Source organism: Amphiprion ocellaris, chromosome 1, assembly GCF_022539595.1.
Source record: "Amphiprion ocellaris isolate individual 3 ecotype Okinawa chromosome 1, ASM2253959v1, whole genome shotgun sequence".
Lineage (NCBI taxonomy): Eukaryota > Metazoa > Chordata > Actinopteri > Pomacentridae > Amphiprion > Amphiprion ocellaris.
The window spans coordinates 39329338-39347628 of NC_072766.1; positions in this window are offsets into that span (position 1 = coordinate 39329338).

Genomic DNA, 18291 nt, shown 5'->3' on the forward strand with positions numbered 1-18291 from the left:
TGCACACCACACTTTGTGACATTTCATATTTCAGCAAGGAGACGGCAAAGTCATCTGAGAGGACAGGAGGAGAGATTCTGCTTCTTCTGCTGCTCAGACAGGCATCAAAAGCCTCGAGCCTGCTGCCTCCCTGACGGATGAAGGCTGCAGTATGTTTAGTCATATCACCGTTAGCCTCATTAAAGCTCACCCTTGGGTGCTGTAAACAGAGAGAGGATGATTAGTCTGTGTTCAGGCCACAGTTTAGTGTCAATCTCTGTTCTCGACGGGGGACGAGCCACTACAGACAGATACTCATCAGGTTGTCCTCTGAAGTTTGGCCTGGATGGCAGCATCACACTAACCACAGGTTCTTCTTTGCTGCCAATGTTGTCAGAACTAAATTGCAAAGGAAAATATCCCACAAACACATCAACAAATTTGCACCACTTTCAAATAAAACCCCTTTCATAGTGAATAAAATTCACTTTCATAATTACAAAGGATTGGCTGAGTATATTGCAAAAGGTTCTACTCGTGATTAATCCAACAAAGCTTAGATTAACCCAAAGTTTGTTACCTCCCCAGCACCAAACAGTAGATATTGCGGGAACATTTTGCAGCTAAATAGCTACGTAGTTTCCTCAGGAGTTGGTGGAGACCAAGCCAGAGGTAAAAGTGGTCGTATGGCTAAGTATTAACTCGTATATGGACACAAATACGACTCTGAAAGAATGCTAATGCTGCTCTGGGGCTGCCAGTCTTTAATAAAAAGGTTCAACTTCCTTCAAGTGGCCAAAAAATCAATTAATGCAGCTCTGGCATTAATTAATACCACATCATAAAACACTGAACACTAAATTATGCAAATTCTGACACTGTGCCGACACACTGTCAGCGCTGTTGTTGCAAAGCTGCCATTAAAGTCAGTCTGTCGATTTGTCCTCAGCCAATGGTTAGATGCCAAGTATCGGCAAGTCTACCATCAAATGTGGATATTCATAGTATGGCCATCTTGGTCACCCCCTCCAGCCTCACTACATAGTTGTCTTTTATCCATAAACATGAGCAGATTCATGCTTCCCAGGCTATTCATTCTGGATATTTCATGAGATTTCCTCTTATGGCACTCTCAGGGCAGAAATGTCAAGCAGATATCACCTAATCGAATAAAAATTACAAGCTGGCAAGTCGATCCGAAGCTCCACCAGGCAGGTGTCAGTGCTGCAGAGACTGATGCATGTACAAATGGGATGGAACAGATTGTCAGATATCCTGAGATAACGGAAATCAATTCTGTTGTCAGTTTCTATCATCTGGCTGTCAAGTGAGAACACTCCTCAGATCTTTTCTTTGTTCCATTAAGGGGCAGCGCCTGCATCTTTCTCCCTACTTTCACTCAATGAAGAACCCAGGCCTTGGCTCAACAATAAAGAATTACAGCGTGTACAGAAGGAATCTAAGGTTGAACTTGCTTTTTAACCATGTCTTGAGGTTTTCTCCAGCAATTTACCAAGAAATGGAATTTCAGTCACATGAAAAATAGTCAAAAGATCTTTTGTGTCAGATGCTGAAGGCCTCTGGTCATTTACTGACTGTTACATCCGATAGTGTCTTACAGTAAAGTACTGAGAACCACAGCTGCCAGTGTTTTTATTGTGTTAAATAGTTGAACACTGTATGATTTATTAAATCACACCTTCCTAAAATACACTGTATTTGTATTGTACACAGTATATATAGTGTTGTATGTGCAGTGTAATCAGTATTAGCACTTTCCTGTAAATCACAGTATTTTCTTTCATATTACATAAACGCTAAAAAAAAAATGCGCACAAATTCCATTAATAACAACGTATTTTTAATTTTTAGGAGCCAGAACTGAGATCTACCAACCCTGTAAATGTTTAACATTTAATAATGCATTTACCACTAAAACAGCAAAAAAAAAAAAAAAAAAAAAAAGATTAAACAAGTTACATTTATATGGACTGGAAACATTTTTTCATGTAAAGTTACAAATAACATTCTTCTAATCACTAGTACAAATAGTGCTTTGTCAACTGTCATGCAAAATTAAATAAATAATGTTTTTACATTAGCCTGCTGTTCGTGCTCATTCTTGTTTTTGGTTCCAAGGAAAGCATCAGATTTTACAGTAATTAACCATTTTTAGGGGAGAAGCAGTTGCTGCTGTTCGAATCTGACTGTATTTTACAATATTTTATAGAGTGCAGTGGTTGAAAGTTGGTTTCAACTACTCCCACACCTACTATTTTTCTCATGTAATATCCGACCTACCAATGAAACACCGTCTCACTTCACTAAGACTGAATCTGTCGTTCTGAGTGCTGGAATTGTAAAAGTAACCCCTAAAAATGTTTCGGTTTTATCTGACAAATTCAGAACTGTGAAGTGTGTGAAAAAGTTGTGTTTGATTCTTTTCTATTTTTACAGTAGCCTGGTATCTCCCATTTCCTGTTTTTGGCTCCACAAAAAGCATCAAATTTTATAGTATTTAACATTTATTTAAAAAAAAAAAAAAAAACTATACTACTGTTAGAATTTGACTGTATTTTTACAGTATTTTATTAGGGTGCTGTGGTTAAAATTTGGTTTCAACTGTTTCCACTTTCTTTTATATTTCTCAAGTGCATCTTACTTCAATACTGCTGGATGTCTTGTTCTCAGTGTTGTCATTGGAGTAGTAATCTCTAAAAATGTCCTAATTTAACCGACAGATTCAACATTTAATTCAACTTACAGCTGCTACCTGTTGATAATTTGTACATAAACCACTACATTGAATACATATAGATGGTACTATATATTGCAAACTTTCCCAGCAATGTCGCACATCACTGTTTTATTTCACAGCGAGAAAATTTATTACATTTGAAATGAAAATGGTACAGTTATCTTAAAATTAGCACTAAGTGACGCCCTGTCAGAAATTTGTTATGATAATAGCCTTCAAACTGGCTGAAGAAACTGTGGAAATGCAAACCATTACCATATTTCCTGGAATTAATCTGCAATTAAATATTTCTGGACAAGACGTATTTGGATGTGAAATGTCCCTAGAAAGTTTTATGACTATACACCTTTAGACTGGTTCAAGACTAATCAGAAATTGGAACAATTTGCCTCCCGTTGGGGAAAATGGGTCGCCTGATCTCAGTTTTGCTAACTGATGAAGATATTGTAAATGATCCCTGTATATATATGTGGGGGTCTCAAATTAGGTCGGAACTTCATTCCTACGGCGCGACGTAATGCGATTTTCGCTGTAAGCTCACGTATGTACATAAGTACCTAAGTCATATATATTACATCTAATTTCACTTCCATGGAGATGGCTTTCCTTTTCTTTGAAGCACTGCCATCAGAAGAGTCTGACTTACGCTTGGGAGCCATAATGAAGGGCAAAAAGTTTCCAAAAAAACAACAGATGAAAGAAAGCGAATGTAGCACAATCCAATGTGGCGTACAACTGGCAAATGTAAACAAAGTTGTCTTCCTCGTATAGCGCCACGTGATGACACATTCATCCGCTCCGCTCGCCAAATAGTTCCCACACGAAATTTGTTTTAACATCGCAAACGGATGGAACAAGACTTTCTGAATAAATTTATGGGAGATGGCGACGTAACCACGAAATGCCGTAAGTCGAGGACGTCGTAAACCGAGGACCTACTGTATAGTTGTTGTCTTATTGTTTTTCTTATATCTGTATGCATTTCAATAAGGAGCAAATTGCAAAAAGGAAAAAAGATCATTAGGTGAAGTCATGGTGACCAGTCTAAAAGGAGTTTCTTTCCGATACACGTTTGATTTCCACAGGCGTCGACTCCTGCATCAGCTCTGACCTCTGCAGGAGTCTGTGACCTCATCAGTGCAGCACGGAGGCCCGTCAGGGACACCAGGCGGCGAGTCTGGTTGTTGTGAATGTCGAGTGTGATCTGACGTTGATCAGGCAGCGAGATGTGGACGAGGAGGAGGAGGAGGAGGAGGGCGAACTTCTTTAAGAGTCCCGTCACTTCCCAAGTCGCTGCCCTCCTGCCAAAGTCAATGTTGTCTTAAGGTCCCAGGCCCAATTGCAGGAGGCAGAAAAGCCTATTGGAGCTGGAAGGACCTCGAGAAAAAACAGGGTTGAAGCCTGCAGCTCAAATTAAAATAGGGCTTGTGCACACAGACTGGGTTTCCTCCTGTGGTTACACACCCTCGTCACCTTTGTCACCTTTTCCTGCCTGTCACTTCTCACCCCTCTGCTTCTGATAGCGCCTCACAGCCAGCTGTGGTTGCTGTAGCAAAGTCATTAACGGAGTGGACAGCCTTTATTGAGCTGTATTACACAGAATTAAGACTAATTCACAAGCGCTATATGCAGCACATGACCTCATGAAACAACTTTATATGACATAGTTCATAGCTTGGACTATGAAGACAAATGTTGCTGCTGTCAAGCGTGAAACTTGTGTGTTGAAAATGAGCAACAGCCAAGTTTCTAGTTTTAACATGAAAGTTAGAGAGTCATAGGTGACTGAATGGCTAAACTTGATACTAAAGTGAACTGAGTTGACCCAAATTTATGACAAATAAGTTACATTGTCCTATATGGTATGAAATCATGGGGGAAAAAATGGTAAAATCACAATGGTGTTTCTAGACTGAACTGCAGAGATAGATTATTGTACGTTTCAAATGGATATTAGTCTAAAAAATATTGTTAAAGCTCATTTTTAGTTTTACTGCATTTTCCAAAAGCCGTTCTGGCAAACAGGTTGCCATTATGAGTTTAGCCAAACAAGTTTAAATACTGAGGTTTACACCTTGTAGTGTTACTTGTGGTGTGAATTTGCCTAAATAATTAATATTCTATGGATTAAAACCCTTCAACAATTACACATAGTGCATATTTACCTGACTATAATAAATATTTCAGAGTGCAGTTTGTTTATTGTTTGACTATCTTGTAGTTTTTGTACACCAATGAAAGGAGTTGGAGGAAAGACGGCTTGACGACTCTACTACTACTGCTACTACTACGACTACTACTACTATTACAACTACTACTACTAATACTACTACTACTGCTACTACTACTAGATTCTGAGCTACTAATCAGAAAGTTAAGGGTTCAAGTCTCAGCACTGCCAAGCTTCTACTGTTGGGTGCTTAAGCAAGGCCTTTAACTTCATCTACTGCAGATTTGTCGTACAGACCCTAGTTAGGACATGCAAAAAGAGAATTCCACTGTGCTGTATGGTGTTTTTAAGAAATAAGACTTCATCTTCTTAATCTTTTGCGTATGATTTGTGCTTTATGATTTCCTCTGCAGTTTGATTGGATGCTGTCGTGGCTCTGGGGATTGTGGGGAATTAAATGTTGACTTGCTGAGAATAAATTGTGTGAACATTAGTCGATTCAGGAAACTACCTGACACGTGACACACTTATTAACATACTTTTAAATCTTTGAGCTTGCTGTCAGGCGTCAGCTACTGAGGGAAGTCACCGGTCAAGTTTGTAACTTGAGTCCAAATCATTTAACTCGAGTTCACACTTTTTTTTTCAAACAATGACCAAGATGTGAATAACAGCAGATGGAACCAAAGGCTCTGCGCTGTCACATGAAGTAACTTAAACACATTAGGAATTTTCCATACAGTCGCCTCTGCTCTGTTTCTGGCTGCCAGCAGCATCGACATCCAGCTGGATTTCAGCTTCTTGCGTTAGAAAGGAGTGTTTAGGATCATTTTAGCCGATCCATAACTGTTTTCCTTTCTGCTGCTTTAACAGGGTCAGTGTGTGCTGTGTATGTGTGTTTAGCCTAAAGGGCTAAGGAGGCTAAGTGTCTGATTGACAGGTCATGCAGCAGTCCAGTGATCCCAGAGGCGGCAGAACGTTTTGACCCGCCTGCTTCCCGTCATCATCGTTTCACTTTTTTTTTTCTGCCTCCACAAAGGTCCACTCTTGTGGATGTCTGTTTGTGCAGACTGGTTAACATTTAGTTTCCTTTCTTTTTGGTAAACTGTTTAATTTTGCAGACTGTGTTAGCTTTGATGAAGTGATTTTTTCCTGTTGGGAAAATTTTCATATTAAAATTATTTGGTCAAATCAGTCACGTTTTTGACCAATATGTGTCTGGAAGTTCAACAACTGGTAATTTAGTTCCTATTTTTATATAAATAAAAGTTTTTTGCTGATACTTTGCTGTTCCTTTTTTTTTTTTTTTTAAAAACAATGGTTGAGAAACTACTTTACATGTGTTTATCCAAGATGTGCATAATCCACATTAAAAAACAGCATCATTTAGTAATTAGGGTATCTGGAGCATTATTTTAAGCAGCTGTCTTCACTTTTTCCACATCAGCACCAGAATCCACAGAATAAATTAATAATTCTAATTATTCATTAAACCAAAGTGACATTTTTTAGAAATGAACACAATCAAATGTTCTAAAAAGTAAAGGTCTACACTTAATAAATTCTGGCCTAAAAAAAACAAAACAATACACAGTAGTTTGCATATTTTTTTTAAGTTATGTCAACTTCTAATTAAATTATATATTCAACCAATAAACTACACTTACTTAATGAATGGTAGAATAAACACAAGTTTTTAAGTTGATTAATTATTTTTCAAAAATCAAGTTATACCGACTAGCAATTTCACATTATTTAAAAGGATGTTTTAAGTGGTTTGTACTTAAGTTGTTAAGTTGGTACATTTATCAAATTAATGTTTAATCAGTAAAGTGAAGAAAACTGTATGTTTCAGACCAATTTCATTAAGTTAACTAATGCAGAAAATGGAATCTAAATTACACATAATATTAAATTATTGCAACATTTTTACATCAACCCAAACCATCAAAATACTGTGTAAAAGGTTAATCTAAATCACTAAATTAGAATTTTTATCTCATAGCCGTGCACTTAATTAAGAAGTGGAAAGGAGTGTGGAGCTACGTTAGTTTGGAGTTGTGTTTACAGCATCTCCTGATGAGTTGTTGTTTTGCTTTAAGTGGTTGTTCGATGAGGTTAAAGTGGCTAAAAAGCTGTGCAAGTTTAGATGATCTGTGCATTTTCAGCACTACTTTAACTCTTTCTTCCTTCCTGTATCTGTCATAAAAAAAAACAACAACAAAAAGACACATTCAGGTCTTTCAGGTGCAGGTCAAGACGTTTTAGAACATATTCAGTGACATCGGTGTGCACCCACTCATCGGTTCAAGGCTGTTGTTTCCTCTTTACTTTATGGATTTGATTAACCAGCGCTGAGATATTTTCGAATCTCACGTTGGCCTGGTAAGAATAGAGACTTCTTGTATTTCAAAAATCTCCCGATTGTCTTTCATCCAAAGAAGCCCCAGGATGTTTCATCTGACGTCAGGGTTTTGCAGCTGTTACTGAATTTGAGGATGTTATTTCAGGTGATTTTCGGAAAATCCAAAAAATATCTTGGGGCTTAAGGGTTTAAGAAACATTGCAGGCAGCAAGCTCATGCTCTCATGCTATTGCACATTGTTAGCTGTGTCAATTTACCAAAAGCCAGATGATTATTTTTTATTTTTATTTTTTTAAATCTCCAGTTTTAGATCTTATTTATGATGGATGTGATTTGTCACTAGCTGTGCTCTGATCAGTACAGGTCTGGAGTCATTCATCACATTTAAAGCTTGAAGGCCACCAAATCCCTTAACTGGTATTTTTAGTGTAAAACCAGGAGAATGCTGCCTGTTCCTTAAATGTTTACAGTCCTGTTACATTTACTTTCCTGTTTTAAACAGTCTTAACCTGTTTATTGAAAATAAAATCAAAAGTTATTTCAAATGTCCCGGTGTTTAAAGGTGCTACTCTTCATTTAAATAAGCGAAAGTCTAATTCACCATAAAAGGAGCATGTGATAATTTTGAGAAAATATGGACAATTATTGTATCCTGTTTTACTATGGTCTCTGTTGTACTTTTGTTTTATTTTTAAAAAAAAATGAAAATATCATATTGCGAATGCTTTATTATTGCACTTTTTACATTGCTTTAGCTTGTCTTGGTAGGAGTGGTGCGTTGGGGTTGCAGATGAGTGTCAAAGGCTTTTTGTATGCATTATTGTGTATGCTGGGATACATCTGTTGTATACACGGATGTGAACTGAAGTTTACATACACTGGTAAAGACTATGTGAATGATGGCAGTCTTGAGTTTCCAATGACCCCTGTAACAGTGGCTAGAATTTGATTTTGGTGATGTAGAAAGCTGTGTTAATCAAATTTTGTTAGTTTCACTTAGTGTGCTTTATATCACCATGAGCTGAGAGGCTGCCATGCAAAAAGGAAACTCTTCCCTAAGGCTCGACTGAAGTTTGCTACTGATCACATGGACAAAGAAAAGTCCTTCTAGAAGAAAGTTCTGTGGTCAGATGGAACAAAAATTAAAGTATTTGGCCCCAATCATCAGAGGCAAGAATGAGGCAAGAATGTGAGGCCTTTGAGCATGGTGGTGGCGGTATTATGCTCTGAAGCTGTTTTGCTGCCAGTGGACTTGGAGCGTTAAACAAAGTAAAGGGAATAATGAAGAAGGATTACCTCCACATTCTTCAGGAAAACCTAAAATAATCAGTCAGAAGACTGAGTCTTGGATGCATCTGGGTGTTCCAACAAGCCAACAACCCCAAACGCACATCAAAAGTATTTTTTAAAAATAGCTATATCAGGCTGGAATTGAGGTTTTAGACTGGCCTCCCCAAGTTCTTGACTTAAACTACATCAAGAAAGACATGGGGTGTCAGAAAGACAACAAATTTAGTTGGACTGCACAAATTTTGTCAAGAGAAGATGTCAAACATACAACTAGAAGCTCTTGGACGGCTACCAAAAGCACCTGAGGTAAAAATGGCCAAAGGGACATTTAACCAAATATTAGCATTGCTGTATGTATAGTTTTGACCCAACAGATCAGACCAGAATGTCACATTTCCAGAAGATCTATAATAAATCTGTGAAAGAAACTAAATGCTTGATTGCTTTTGTGCGACAATGATTCATGTGTTTCAATAATTCCATCAAGTTCAGAGTTCTAGGAGTAATTCCATCATAGAAAATTGGGAGTTCTAGGAGTCCTTGGAAACTCTAGGCTGACAGGATATACATGGTCTTTACAGGTGAAAGTGAACTTTTGACTCAAACTTGGCAAATTCAATAAAGAGAGTGAAATAAATAATATATCCATAGCATAAAAGGTATCAGACTATGTACATGTGCATGAAACTTGACACAAACACACACGATGAAGATTGCCTTTGTCATTCAATTGAACTTGTTTTTTGTTTCTGCTATGACGTAGTCTTTAAACAGGCCAATGGCAGATTGTTCCATGTGCGTGCAGGTCTGTGATTGTGTAAACCAAAGTTTTAAACGTTGTAAGAAGAGAATATATACCATGTGTGGCACTCTGCAGGAAAACAAAGGTTTTCTAGACATTATAGCTGTAGTGTTTCGGTGTGACTGTCCCACGAGGGACTGTACAAAAGAAAGGAAAAGAAGAGTAAGAAGATAATTGCTGGATTTCGGGATTCATTCAACAACAAGAGGCTCTTGGGACATGAAGCCAACTAGAGTAATCACCAAGGTGTTCTTTACCTTTCAATCAACTAAATTTATAGCATCTTTTGCTCTTTTGTTTCTTGTACGTCAACATGCTTTACAATAAATCAGTCGGATACCAGGAAGCTGAGAACAAATGAAAACAAGCTGGCAACTGCAAGGGCTTTCGGAAGATAAAAAGGGCATTTAAAAGGAGAGCAATAAATAAGCATCAGTCAAAAGTTATGCAATCCAACAGCTGGAAAACTATGCATGAATAAGTGTCAGATCAGGAAGTTTCTCTACTATTTTTTTCTCACATTTCTTTTAGAAAACAAAACGACTCTTGTGCGCCGATCATGAAACTGAGAGCTCGACTACGATCTCTTGGGCAGCCTGATATGTCAGTTGGTCGGGAGCCATGCGAGGCCTTTAAAAAGACAAGTTCCAGGATGTTCGGATCAATGCTATACTAAAAGTGAGCCAGTGAGAGGTGGCCAAGACAGGTGTGATGTGTTCATTGTCTTTTGTCCTCGTCAGCACTCTGCCAGAGACGTTCAGCACAAGCTGTGCTCTGTCTATTGTCTTCTTTTAGCGAAACCGGTGAAAACTGCATTAGCCTGCATTTAAGATCAGGGAAAAGAAAAGCACAAGACAGCTTTTTCTGAAGTCATGAAATAGCAAGAAAGTCTTCATATATTCACAGGGATATATGCATCGAAATTGCTGTATATTACATTTTTAGGTAAGCTGTGTGTGGTTTTGCTTTGCAGGAAACCTATTACTGTGTCTGTTATGTTCACTGGGAATGTATTTTAGGTGTACAAAACACTTTGGCTGCAAAATCACTTGATTCCGTTTAAATACTGAAAAAGCCGACTTGTGTGACCTCTTCTGTTGTTGACTAGGAGAAAGACTTTTCCGCAACCTTCGTCTTGTGTCGGTGCCCAGCTGCCTAAGATGCTAAATCTTGCTTCAGGCTTTGGATGTTGCACGAATGAAATATGTTTGCAGTGAAAGATTTGCAGTGTGAACACTCCCAGATGCGTTGGTTTAAAATGTTTCCTTAATATGAAGATAAAAACCACTGCTTTGCGTTTGTTCTTAAATGTGCTTGCTGTTAAGGACACGTTATTAGAACAGGTTCACATAGAAACATAATTCACATGATTTTCCTCAGGAGATGCTCTGTTGTTGAACTTTAAAGTTTAATGAAGAAAGTACCTTTGACTGCTGCAGATTAGTGATATAAATGTAACGTCAAGAAGACAGAATTGCAGCTTCACATGAACAGCGTGTTTTTAATTAATCTGGGCTACATAAACTCCAATTTAGACGTTTAGAAACCTGTTTGTCAGGCGACAGAATGATTTTAATTCAGAATAGACTGGATCACCTGCTTCATCTCTTTGTTTCTGTAAATCCCCCCAGAGCCAGCTTCTCTCCATCCGTCCATGTGGTGTCCAACCTGAAACAGATGTTCAGTTATAGTATTTCTCTGCTGCTTAGTGATGGATGGGAAACACAATGTGGAAAAAATACAAAATCAAGCGTTCTTCTCTTTTCTTTCACCTGATCGTGCAGCAGTAAGAGAGAATTTTCCACTTGTGCTCTCAGCCCAGAAGGAAAGAATGTTTAAGGACACAATGAGATTTATTGTCTTGCTATAACTCGTGGCTGGAGCTTTGGCAAAAACATGATTGGAGCATCTTGAAGCCTGACCAGAGTAGCGTGATGGATTATACTGTACGCTGGATCTCCACAATGTACAAGAGGAGCGACTCTGACCCCAAATCTGCTCTAGACTCCCGTACAGCCTCCATCAGTCATCATTAACCAATCAACATGTCACATTTGGTGGCGATGTGAGCGGACACAGATGGAAATCAGGCAACGGGCTCTGAGGCGGTGAGGAGAGCAGAGGGAGTTATAGGTCCATAAATACAGATGCGTTAAAGTCCTAGTTCACCAAAATTACAAATAAGATGAATAAAACTATTCATGTTCTTATTTCCTCTGGTGATAACTGTCCAGGCAGTCCATATAAAACCAACAAAATCTGTAAGAAGTTCCCACCTGACCTGCTCAGAGGCCCTCAAAGTACATAAAGAGGTGGGCTGAAATTTCACTTTTTAAAAAAAAAATAAAAAATTTGTGGTACTTTTTCCATCATTTTTAACCTCTCATAACTTCATAAGTAGAGGCTAGCCATGCGGAATTTTCGGGGATTAAAAACATTTAAACTCTGCTGAAATCCACAACCATTTCAATTCAACATCCATCACGTGTCATGAAGCCAAAGTCAGGTTTTTTGTTTAACACATTTTTAGTCACCAACTTTGAGCATCAATATTCTGGGATATATCATAGTTTTAACAGCAAAACTGCACGGGTTTCATATATATGACACAGAGTCATAGAAAGAAGCAATGAAATGCAGGATGTGTTTCTGTTTTCTCATAATTCACCCAAGAAAACTTTAAAAGTGGATTTTGATCATCATTTTTAGCTACATGTAGTCTAGTCATGATTTCTTCTATGTCACAATATTCTTATATAACCACATTATAACTAAAGATTTTATGTCCGTCTCTTGTTCTGCTCTTCTTAAGTTATAAGGGCTTAAATTTGCTAGAAAAAAAGTCTTAACCTACCCCTATGTAATTTGAGTTCCCCTAACTCCAAAATTATTCAAAGTATGACAGCACAATGTTGCATGGCAGCATTAAATACACTAAAATAATTGTACACACAAAACGCAGTTGATTATCAACCATTACCATTCTGTTACACAGAGGGAAAACAATGCTTTGGCTTATTTCTATTTCTTTAAACCAACCAAAATAAACTTGGGCAGCACTAAGCCCAGGATGCAGTGATGGTGCCCCTGCAAAACAGTGCAGGGGGGAAGCTGTTTTGGTGCAGCAAGCATGCAGGGACACTTTGGTTAAGTTCAGGCCAGCAAAACTACTTGGTTAGGGTTAAAAAAAGATCATGATTTATATTAAAATAGATCATTTCATGACGCTAATTTAGAAGCCAAACTTCTACCTTCAAAAACCTCCCTGTCCATTTTTAATCACAACAAGTGACAGTGATGATACCAGCAGAGAACACTTGGCCATTGTGTCACTGTCTATTTCTGACATTTACATGGATGTCACACTGGTAATGTCTAAAAAAGCAAGTTGCATTGTAGAAACAGTGAATGTCATTCCCTGATTTTCTTGGGTCAAATGCACCTGATTAGTTTGTTATATCAAATTAAACCTTTTCAACAAATGTTTGAACATTTTAGGACTAAAAAACTCTTCTTGCAGAGAAGGAGATCAATCTTCTTTTCTAACACACGCATTCTGAGTTCAGTCTTTCATCAAAACATCTCTGCTGTATTCACCTACAAATCCATCTTGGCTCAATTTGTTTTTCTCTGTCCCCACTCTGCAGATTTTTCTTTTTTTGAATCTTTTTTCCCCTCTCTCACACACACACACGTTTAAACTCCAGGAAGTATCGTCTTGCTCCAAACGGGGGTGAATCACTGGTTTGCTTTCCCTGTCCCCTGGTTTTCTAATGGCAGGTTTTAAAAACAGAATTAGGGACTGAAAAGAGGAGCCTGAAAGCCAACGCCGGAATGACATCATAAACTCCAAAGACGACATGTGGCTAAAAATGGACGCAGGGCCTTTGAAGAACAACAGACTCCAGTACAGATGATTACCTCCCTGTCAGCAGTGACTGTAAAGCTGGTTTTCTCCAATCCCTCTGGCTGCAGGGTCAAAATATTAGCACGTAGAGGCTCCTCGTATGGAATCCTGCCAATTCTTTATTCATTTTTTTTTTTTTTTTTTGCAGAAAACTGCTTGATGACCTGCACTGCAAACAGCTCCTCCTGACCAGAAAGTGAAACTAGAAAGATAATAACGAAGCCCTGGGCCAGATGAGTGTAGTGGTGGGAAGGAATTTATGACATACATGTGTTAACATGAGTCTAAGCAGTCTAGTTTGTTGACACAGTTCATCTGTACAATAACCTCATCAGTTAGTGCCTTGTTTTTGCCGCAGGAAACGTTACTCTGATTTCCTCAGTCATTACAAAGTGTAATAAAAACCTGTGTTTTTATAAATTTAATAAAACTCTCTGTGTGACGCTTGTTTTTCCCCTCCAAATCTCTCTCCCTGTCATTTTGCAGACTTGTGTTGGATTCCCTCCTCGGTCCTGCAGCAGCAGATCATGTTGCTTCTCTGCACACTGGGTGGTTTTGATCAAGCGGGTGGAGGGAACCAACCACATCGTCACCATCAGGGTGAAGCGAGGGCCAATGAGAGGCAGCTGTCTGTACTCGGATAGTAAAACTCTACTGCTTATATAATGAAAGAGTCTTCTGATGCACATAAATGACACATCAGCATCCAAAACGTGCACATAGCACACTCAAATAGACAGAAATGCTTTAAATGGGCATCTAGATAGCTCAACTGGTTGAGTAAGTGACCCATGTACACAGCGGCCTGGGTTTGATTCCAGCTCATGGCGCTTTACTGCATGTCTTCACCCTGTTCTCTTTCCTACTTTCCCATCTGCCTCTCAACTGTACCTACAAAAAAGAATGTTTTAAATGTTGAACAGTTTTATGCTTTTATACATGCTCTTGATTTTATTTGTTTTTTGTTTTTATTATTTGCCTTTTACCTGTAAAGTATCTTTAAATGCCCAGAAAAGCACGATACAAATAAAATGTATTATTATGCCCCCAAGGCAGAGTAATGTGGCAATCAGCGTTGGTTTGTCTGTTTGTCTGTCTGATAGCAACATTACTCAAAAACGGATTAACGGATTTGGATGAAATTTTCAGGGAAGGTCAGAAATGACACAAGGACCAAGTGATGAGATTTTGACAGTAATGTGGCTTATAGTCTGGATCCACAGATTTTTTCAAGATTTCAGCCATCAGAAATCATACGACAGTGCAGCCTTGGCGGACTGCTACGCTCTGTGAATGCTTTTCTTGTAATTATTAGAAATGATCTAAATTATGTAGCTATTGTCTCTAAAGATACTTTTTTTTTTGAGAAAACCTGCATCTTTCTTTAGGTTATCTCCAACATTTTGGTCTTGCCAGTATGACATTTGTCTACTCAGTGGTCTTGGGTTGTTTGTTTACCCAACTGGTATAATTATTTAATCTAGGCTCATTTCTACAACTTTAAAAAAAAGAATTTTAGATTGCATTGGATTCAACTTTGTCATTGCACAAAATACAAATACTGTGACAAGGAAATGCAATTTAGCATCTAAACAGAGGTGCAAAACAAGCAGTTAACGTGCATTATATGCAGTAAGGATGTATACAGTATGTTACACTATGAAAAGAATGAACAGTGGTGGTATGAATACAATACAGTATATAAACATAATAGCTACAGACCACAATATAAAACTAGGTAATTGTGCCTATAGAGGAATGAATGTATGAACCATATGGGCTTTACAGTGTGCAGTACTCGCACAATATAAACCTAAATTTTTGGCTTTATCTGTTCAATCAGATGCAGAACAGTAAAGCAGGTCATTTGAAGACACCACAAAAATGAACTCAAATGGTTTTTATTTTTACTATCAACCACCAATGCTGGACTTTTTTCTGTTTAAGAACTAGAGATGTCAGGGTGATCAAAACCATTTTTAACTCTGCTTGCCAACACAGAAATGCCTACCTCCTCTGGTCACTACAATTAAATAATAATGGTGGAAGCAGGTACTACATTTAATCTACAATAGTTGCAGTGAATATTATCTAGGAAAATTGTATTAGGCATCAGATTGGGAGCAAAACAAAATCAGAACATCACTGTTAGGAACCATAGTAGACATTAAATCTGGCAACTATGTGCATGTGGCAGAAAATGGAAACAAACATAATCATAACCGATCAATGAAAATGAGATTCAGATTACAAAAAACAGATAAACAAACATAACCGAGTGCAGCCTGGAAACTGCAGCCTCCACCTCTGAAAGATGGACGGCAAACAGAGGTAAAGAGGCAGGAAGCAGCAGGATAAGAGCACAATTAGATTAGCTCAGTCAGAGGAGGAAAGTGGCTTCGTTGTCCCCAGACTCATCATCTCAGAGATGGCTGGAAGATTAGATAACTGCGGTGGAACAGCAATTGAACAAGTTCCTTCTGTATCCCTCAATCAATTCTATCATCCCAGCCTGGCAGAGGAGGAAAAAATGGGTATCTAGTCAAGCAAATACATATAACTCTGTAGAAGTTCTCAGTTTGGGGTGAAGCCAAAAGCCAAAAGCCAAAAACATACACACCTCTGCTGAAAGTAAACAGTTGGAACAACTACAGGAGATAAAAATCATTAAGCTATAAAGGTTTTCGTGCTATTTTTTGATTGAGATATGGAGAACATTCAAGACAGAGCAGTGTCTGTGTGTGTTCTTTTTCATGGAGGTTATAAAATGATAAAAGGGTTTTATAGGTACAATAAGCAGAGCTGTGCTGAGGAGCTGTAAACACAGCAGTCATGACTTAATCATTCTCCTCTTGAGCAGCCTGTTTCAATGAATCACCACACACACACACACACACACACACACACACACACACACACACACACACACACACACACACACACACACACACACACACAATAACAACTAGTGAAGCAACAACATTCATTCTGAATCCATTCTGTCGTCGTCACACAACAATTGATTATTCTAAATTTGCCCGAAGGTGGGAGTTCGAGTGTGATTGTTTGTCCTGTTTTAAGTTCCTGCATTATTTTTAAGTTATTCTCTTGTTTTTCACCTTGAAGCACTTTGGTCACCCTTTGGCTTGTTGTAAAGGGCTACAGAAATAAACTTTGATTGATTGATGGATAACACTTCACCTCCACAACAGAGACTATCAGGGACTCTTGTTGTCATTTCCACTGTAGGTTTGTTCTGTTAGTCAGCAATTCAGGAGGTTCATTTGTGAAGTTAGTTTTAGTCTATTTGTGGATTAAAACTTTCAAAGTGTACTTAATGTGCTTGACTGACCAATAACTTTTTTTTCAGGTCAACAACAACAAATAATGCAACAGCTTGCATCATTATTTTTTCCATTTTAACAACTTGAGATGGAAGTGTAATTAGCTTTTCCTCTTTCATGAACTTTTCTTTAAAAAAAATCGTTAATGATTGGTCAGATAAACATGTTTTTAAGTTGATTGTTCATAAAAATTATATAAGAAGCGTTGTACGTAATGTGCATGATTATGAACTGATTTTTATTTTTTTAAAGTTCAGAGCATTTAAAAATGAAGTTATCTTAATTAGATTTTCTTCAGACATTTTTAGCTTTGTGTGTTTTGTTCTAGCTTTTAAGAAATTAATTAGTTCTACAACAAAATTGCTAGGCAATTAATTGCCATTATTTTAAACTGCAGTTGAGCATTTGAACACAGGTCCTATTGTCTTTGGGAAATATCAACCTGAAGCCTGAAATGTCATTTATTTTACATTTGTTTAGCCATTAAGTTCTCTAACACAACATCTAAATGCGTCCAAGCATTTCTAGTGGGTAGAGGAAATCCTGACCTGAAAATACAGAAAAATTAAGTTATAAAGCCAATTTTAGTAAGATAGTACAACTGGAATTGAGTTTGAACAAAGAAATTTTGCGAATTGCAATTACCAACATCAATACGGAAACACATCTCATAAAAAGAATGTTTTTAATCAATGAGTAAGACATTTTTTCTCTTGTTTTCTTTAAGTTATGAGCAAAGGTACTCTAAATTATTTTTTTGAGCATGGAGGGTTTTAAGTCATCAATGCATCAAAGTGTATTCTAATCATTTTCCTATGATAATATACTCTAATAGTCAACAAGTCATAAAAAAACATAGTCAATCAAACAATATAGTCACAGATGAATACAGCTCTGGAAATAATTATTACTCCCTTAAGGAATGGAGAAGTTAAGTAGTGTACATCTGTCTGTCCGTCTGTTAGCAACATTACTCAAAAATGCATTAATGGATTTACATGAAATTTTCAGGGAAGGTCAGAAATGACAAAAGGACCAAGTGATTAGATTTTGACAGTGATGTGGCTTATAGTCTGGATCCACGGATTTGTTAAAGATTTCTGTATCATTGCAAGATAGCGTCACAGCATCACTGTAACCATGACAACAAGTGAACACTACATCAACTGCCTGCTGATGATCACATGATTGTGATCCTACTACAAATCCACCACTGTGGACTTATCAGGACTTATCCGTCAGAAATGATACAAGGAACAATTGATTAAATTATGGGGGTTTTTCTGAGTCCCATCAATTCCCGCCACCTGCTACATATTTACGTCATGTGATTCGGTATCCGTACATAACGTACACATGCATAACACACACCTGTACTCAGCACGACGTCATTTTGTTTGTGGGTACATCTATATTAAATGGCCACATTCTATGTTGCCGTAATTTCTGCCACAAGATTTCAGCTGTTGGAAATGATGAACGACTGAGCAGCCTTGGCAGAGTACTGCGTTCTCTGAGTGCTTTTCTTGTTAAACCACTGTAAGCACTGCTATCTGCCTTTTTCTTTGCTGTTCTTGCTTTAACAAAACCCCATTTTCGTTTTAAGGTCATAATGGACGCTACTTTACTGACTTCAAGCCAGATAGCGACATCTCCCCAAGTGTATTTCTCTTCAT